Source organism: Chiloscyllium punctatum, chromosome 4 (assembly GCF_047496795.1).
Source record: "Chiloscyllium punctatum isolate Juve2018m chromosome 4, sChiPun1.3, whole genome shotgun sequence".
NCBI lineage: Eukaryota > Metazoa > Chordata > Chondrichthyes > Orectolobiformes > Hemiscylliidae > Chiloscyllium > Chiloscyllium punctatum.
This window is the reverse complement of record NC_092742.1, coordinates 57572222-57579348: the sequence shown is the minus strand read 5'-3', so window position 1 is coordinate 57579348 and position 7127 is coordinate 57572222.

Here is a 7127-nt window from a genome sequence, read left to right as displayed (position 1 = left end):
CGGAAGTGCAACTCCGTACCCTCATGATCAACTTCCTCCGCCACATGCTGGCAACCGAGTGTGACGATTAGAGAGCCGCCATCTTTTTCGCTGGAACAATGATTGAAATATGGCAGCGTCGTTACTCATCAGAGGCTCTGCGATTCATCCAGAATTAGGGTGACCAACTCTCTGAAGTAGAAGGATGACTTTGGTTGAAGGTTTTAAAGGGAGAGCTGCACTTTGCTCAATGTTTTAGAGAGAGCCTCACTCTGTGTCCTTCAGTAAAGTTAGGGAAATCATCAAACTGAAAAAAAATACAGGTTATAGTCCAACAAGTTGAAACATATGACTGTGCAAAGGCCAGAGTGGCAGGTCAGATAAATAGTCAGAATGTGAAAACAGACAGAAATTGACTTGAGAAGCTAATTGACAGAATAGTTAAAAATATGAGAGAGCGCTGGTTACAAATGTGAAAATAAGGATATCAAGAGTTTCTACAGGTTAGGCCAGTGGTTAGATATTTTTTTCTCCAAGAGATTTATACGTGTTTGGAAACCTTTGTCTCAAAAGATGGATCACTGAATATTTTTAAGAGACAAGCGGATACAAAACTTGCTGGCAAGGAAATCACAGCCATCACGTGTAGAGAGGAATGCGGAACTCAAAACAAACAGATTAGCCGTGATCCTATTGAATGGCAAAGCAGACCCAAAGGCAGAATTTTCTACTTCTATTTCTTACGTTCATATACTTGACTGCAGCACCAGGAAGGGAAGCTGGTGAGATCATGGGAACAGGCTAACGAGGAGAAAGGATGGTTGGTTACCTGACTGAATCTGTAAATGTCCCAGCTGACGAACCTGGTCATCTGCACCTCAAAGGGTCATCAAAAACAACAAGGTGGTCCATTCATACTGTATGTTTTGATCCATTCCAGCTTCCATTTATTGTAGGTGATACCAATGGGATAAGCTAACTAAAGCACAGATCCACTTTAACAAAACAATAGGCTATGAATTGTAGGGCAGACTTGCTTCAAATGTAAATTTATGTTGTTTTGGAAAGTCGTTGTCACCTCCCAAATCCATATCTCCATTTCCCATAACATAGTGTTTGAATCTTTCCACCTCCCCCCACCTGGAAACACTTTGGAAAAGGTAACTAGATAATAAATTCATAGAATGGTAGTGAGACATTTTTTGGAGCAACACGTTTCAGAGCCAATTAGAGAGCATGCTATACTAGATCTAGTAACATGTAGTGAAAGAATATCAATTAATGACTTCAATGACAGTGATCATAATATGACTGCATCTTGCATTCATATTGAAGAATAAGAAAGTGGACTGACTATTAATATTTTCAAGTTAAGTAAGGGCAATTATGAGAGCATGAAGATGGAACTGTCTAAAGTGAATTTGAAAATTAGGTAACAGTATAACTCAGTAGGGAAATCATGACAGTCATTTGAGGAGATATTTCAAAATACTCAAGAAATGTATATTCCACTGAAAAAGTAACATTCAATCTGAAGGACATGGCATCAGTGACCAACAAACAAAGTTAAAGATAATAAATTTTAAAAAGGGGTTTGCAAAGTTGAAAGGCAATCAGAAGGTTGGGTAGCATGTAAAGAACAGCAAAGAATGGCTAAAAGATGAATGGAGGGATAATTTAGAAACAGTGAGCTAGGAATAAAAATAAAGGTTCTATGAGAATTTAGAAACAAATAGAGTAAGTAAAGTGGGCAATTGTCCTCTGGAGAGCATGTCTGGGAAATTAATAAAAGAAAATAAAGAAATGGCAGATGGACTGAACAGATATTGTGCATCTGTCTTCACTGTAAAGGATATAAATAAGACCAAAAAATCATTGTGAATCAAGAGGTGAGGTGAGAAGAACTTAACGTAACTACATTCACCGGGGTAAGGGTTTGAAGAAAATCATTTAGATTAAAAGCAAGTAGGGCCCCAGAAGGCATTTGACAAGGTGCAGGTGCATCAAAGAATGTAGTGCAAGAGCTCATAGAGTCATAGAGATGTAAAATATTGGAAACAGTCCAAATGGTCCCACACATCCATGCCAACCAGATATCCTAAATTAATCTAGTCCCATTTGCCAGCAGTTGGCCCATATCCCTCTAAACACTGTCTATTCATATACCCATTCAGATGCCTTTTAAATGTTGTAATCGTACCAGCCTCCACCATTTCCTCTGGTCGTTCATACACGCACCACCCTCTGTATGACTAGTTGCCCTTTAGTTCCCTTTAAAATCTTTCCCCTCTCACCCGAAACCTATGCCCTCTGGTTTTGGACTCTTCCAACCCAGGGAAAAGGCTTTGTCTATTTATCCTATCTGTGCATCCTCATGATTTTATAAACCTCTATGAGGTCACCCCTCAGCCTCCGACGCTCCAGGGAAAACAGCCCCAGCCTATTCAACCTTTCCCTATAGCTCAAACCCTCCAACCCTGGCAACATCCTTGTAAATCTTTTCAAGTTTCACAACATCCTTCCTATAGCAGGGAGACCAGAATTGCACACAATATTCCAAAAGTGGCCTAACAAATGTCCTGTACAGCCGCAACATGATCTTCCAACTGCTTAACTCAATACTCTGACCAATAAAGGAAAGCATACCAAATGCCTCCGTAACAATCCTATCTACCTGCGAATCCACTTTCAAGGAACTATGAACCTGCACACCAAGGTCTCTTTGTTCAGTAACATTCCCCAGGGCTTTACCATTAAGTGTACAAGTCCTGCCCTGATTTGAGCTGAAAAATGTGTTGCTGGAAAAGCACAGCAGGTCAGGCAGCATCCAAGGGGCAGGAGAATTGACGTTTCGGGCATAAGCCCTTCTTCAGGAATTGCCCTGATTTGCCTTTCCAAAATGCAGCACCTCACATTTATCTAAATTAAACTCCATCTGCCACTCAGCCCATTAGCCCAGCTGATCAAGATCCTGCTGTACTCTGAGGTAACCTTCTTCATGGTCCACTACACCTTCAATTTTGGTGTTACCTGAAAACTTACTAACTATACTTTCTATGTAAACATCCAAGTCGTTTATATAAATGATGAAAAGCAGGGGACCCAGCACCGATCCTTGTGGTACACCACTCTTCACAGGCCTCAGTCTGAAAAAACAACCCTCCACCACCACCCTCTGTCTTCTACCTTTAAGCCAGTTCTGATCCAAGTGGCTAGATCTTCCTGTATTCCATGTGATCTAACCTTTTTAACCAGTCTCCCACGGGGAACCTTGTCGAACACCTTACTGAAGTCCATTTAGATCACATGCTCTCCTCTGCCCTCAACAATCTCTTTGTTACTGTTTCAAAAAATCAAGTTAGTGGATATGATTTCCCATGCATAAAGTCATGTTGACTATCCCTAATCAGTCCTTGCCAAACCAAGTACATGTAAATTCTGTCCCTCAGGATTGCCTCCAACAAACTTGCCCACCATCAGTTTCAGGCTCACTGATCTATAGTTCCCTGGCTTTTCCTTACCATCTTTCTTGAATAGTAACACCACATTAGCCAACCTCACCTGTGACTACCGATGATCGAAATATCTCAGCAAGGGTCCCAGCAATCACTTCCCTATCTTCCCACAAAGTTCTGGGGTACACCTGATCATCCTGAGGATTTATCCACTTTTATGTGGTTTAAGACATCCACCACCACCTCCTCTGTAATGTGGATATTTTTCAAGATGTCACCATCTATTTCCCCACATTCTATATATTTTGTGTCCTGGCCCACAATAAACACCAATACAGAGTACTCGTTTAGTATCCCTCCCATCTCCTGTGGTTCCACACATAGGCTGTCTTGCTGATCTTTGAAGGTTCCTATTCTGTCCCTTGTTACCCTTTGGTCCTTTACGTATTTGTAAAATCCCTTTGGATTCTCCTTAGCCTATTTGCCAAAGCTATCTCATGTCCCCTTTTTGCCTTCCTGATTTCCCTCTTACGTATACTCCTACTTTGTACTCTTGTAAAGATTCACTCGATCTCTCCTGTCGATACCTGACATAAGCTTCCTTCTTTTTCTTAATCAAAACCACAATTTCTCGAGTTATCCAGCATTCCCTACACCTACCAGCCTTTCCTTTCACCTGAACAGAAATATGCTGTCGCTGGACTCTCGTTATTTCATTTTTGAAGGTTTCCCATTTTCGAGCTGTCCCTTTACCTACGAAAGTCATATCTCAATGACTACTACCCAGTGGCCCTTTGAAAGGCTGGTATGGCATTGATCAACTCCAGCCTCCCCACTACTCTTGACCCACTCCAATTTACCTATCAGACCAACAGATGCACATCAGATGCCATATCTCTGGTCCTTCACTCCTCCCGAGAACATCTTGACACCAAGAGCAGCCACATAAGAATCCTATTAACTGATGACAGTTCAGCCTTCAACACTATTATCCCCTTGAGACTGATTTACTAAATTTAGTGATCTTGGACTTAGCCCCTTTCTCTGCAACTGGATCCTCAGTTTCCTGAAACACAAGCCACAATCAGTGAAGATTGGGGTCAATATTTTATCCTCACTAACACTCAACACTGAAGCCCCCCAGGGGTGTGTACTCAACCCCCTCCTGTACTCATTTTATACCCATGACTGCATCGACAAGTAACAGACTGTTGCCATTTTAATGTCCGCTGATGACACCATCATAGTCTTTCGAATCTCAGATGGCAACATAACAGACTACAGACGGGAGGTGGGAAGACCTGGAAAAATGGTGCTCTGAGAACAACCTAGCTCTCAATGCCGGCAAAACCAAGGAACTCATCATTGACTTTCAGTGGGATGTTACTCATGCCCCCCTACACATTAACAGCACAGAGGTGAAATGAGTGGAGAGTGTCAAGCTACTGGGAGTGGTCATCCACAACAAGCTTTCATGGACTCTTCGTGTGGATGCACTGGTTACAAAGGCCCAACAATGTCTCTTCTTCCTCAGGCAGCTGAGGAAATTTGGCATGACGGTGAGTACCCTTGCCAATTTTTATAGGTGCGCCATCAAGAGCATTCTGTCTGGATGTACCACTACCTAGTATGGCAACTGTGCCATTCAAGATCGGAGACAGTTACAGAGAGTGGTGAACTCGGCCTGGACCATCATAAAGGCCAACCTCCCATCTACAGAATCCACCTACCAGGCCCGCTGTCAAGGAAAGGCCACCAGTATTCTTGAAGATCAATCCCACCCTGGCAATGTTTCTCTACAACTTCTACCATCGGGGAGAAGGTACAGAAGCCTGAACACACGCACCAGCCGGTTTTCTGACAGTTTCTACCCTACTGTTGTTAGAATACTGAATGGACTCACAAACTTTTAACCTTTCCCCGTCACCTGTGTTTTGTTTTTGCTGCTGCTTACCTATTATTTATTTATCTATGCTTCTTAACTATGTGATCAGCCTGTATTTCTCACAAGACAAAGTTTTTCACTGTGCCTCAGTACACGTGACAATAAATTCAATTTAATTCAATTCAATTCAATTCATCTGCCCCCAATCAACTTTTGAAAGTTATATAGTCATAGAGTCATAGAGATGTACAGAATGGAAACAGACCCTTCGGTCCATTCATCCATGCCAACCAGATATCCCACCCCAATCTAGTCCCACCTGCCAGCATCCAGTCCATATCCCTCCAAACCCTCCCTATTCATATGCCCAACCAAATGCCTCTTAAGTGTTGCAATTGTACTAGTCGCCACCACTTCCTCTGGCAGCACATTCCACACACGCACCACTTTGTGTGAAAAAGTTGTGCCTTAGGTCTCTTTTATGTCTTTCCCCTCTCACCTTAAACCTATGTTCTCTAGTTCTAGACTCCTTCACCCCAGGGAAAAGAATGGCTAGTTCTCGATGTATTCCATGAAATCTAACCTTGCTAACCAGTGTCCCACAGGGAACTTGTCGAACGCCTTACTGAAATCTATATAGATCACGTCTACTGCTCTGCCCTCTTTGTTACTTCTTCAAACAACTCAATCAAACAACTTCCATGCACAAAGCCATGTTGACTATCCCTAATCAGTCCTTGCTCTTCCAAATACATGTACATCCTGTCCCTCAGGATTCCCTTCAACAACTTGCCCAACACCGAAGTCAGGCTCACTGCTTTATAGTTCCCTGGCTTTCCTTACCACCCTTCTTAAATAATGGCACCACGTTAGCCAACCTCCGTGTCTTCCGGCACCTCATCTGTAACTATCGATGATAAAAATAAGCAAGAGGCTCAGCAAGTTCTTCCCTAATATCATCAAAATTGACATTCCTCCAATTTAGAACTTGAACTTATAGATCCTGTATATCCTTTTCCATCACTCTTTTAAAACTAATAGAACTATGGTCCCTGGCCCCAAAGTGCTCTCAGTCACGTGCCCTGCCCCAAGAGTAGATTAAGTTTTGTACCTTCTCTAGTCGGTACATCCACACACTTAATCAGAAAATTTTCTTGTACACACTTAAACAAATTCCTCACCACCTAAACCCTGAACACTATGTCAGTCCCAGTCTATGTTTGGAAATTTAAAATCCCCTACTATTACCACCCTATTACTTTTACAGATAACTGAGATACCCTTACAAATTTGTTTCACAATTTCCTGCTAATTACTGGGGAGTCTGTACTACAATCCCAATAAAGTGATCATCCCTTTCTGATTTCTCAGTTCCATTCAAATAATTTCCTGGTCATATTCCCGGGAATGATATAGGGATAATATAGAAGCATGGAAAGAGAATTTGTTAGCAACAGGAAACAGTAAGTACACGTACCTTGACCAATTTTGGATTGGTTAGATATAACAAGTGGAGTACCATAGGGATCAGTGCTCTGGCCTCAACTATTTCAATTTATAATAATGGCTTTGTTGAAGAAACCAAATGGTATATAACTCCATGTTTGAATTGTCAGTTGCTTTGAGAGGAACTTGCAGATGGTGGTGTTCCCATGCATCTGCTGCCCTTGTCCTTCTAAATGCTAGAATTCACAGATTTCAAATAGCTTACGTGATTTACTGCAATGTATCTTGTAGATAGTACATACTTCTGTCCCTATGCATTGATGATGAAGACCCTGAATGGCAAAGGTGATGGATGGAGTGTG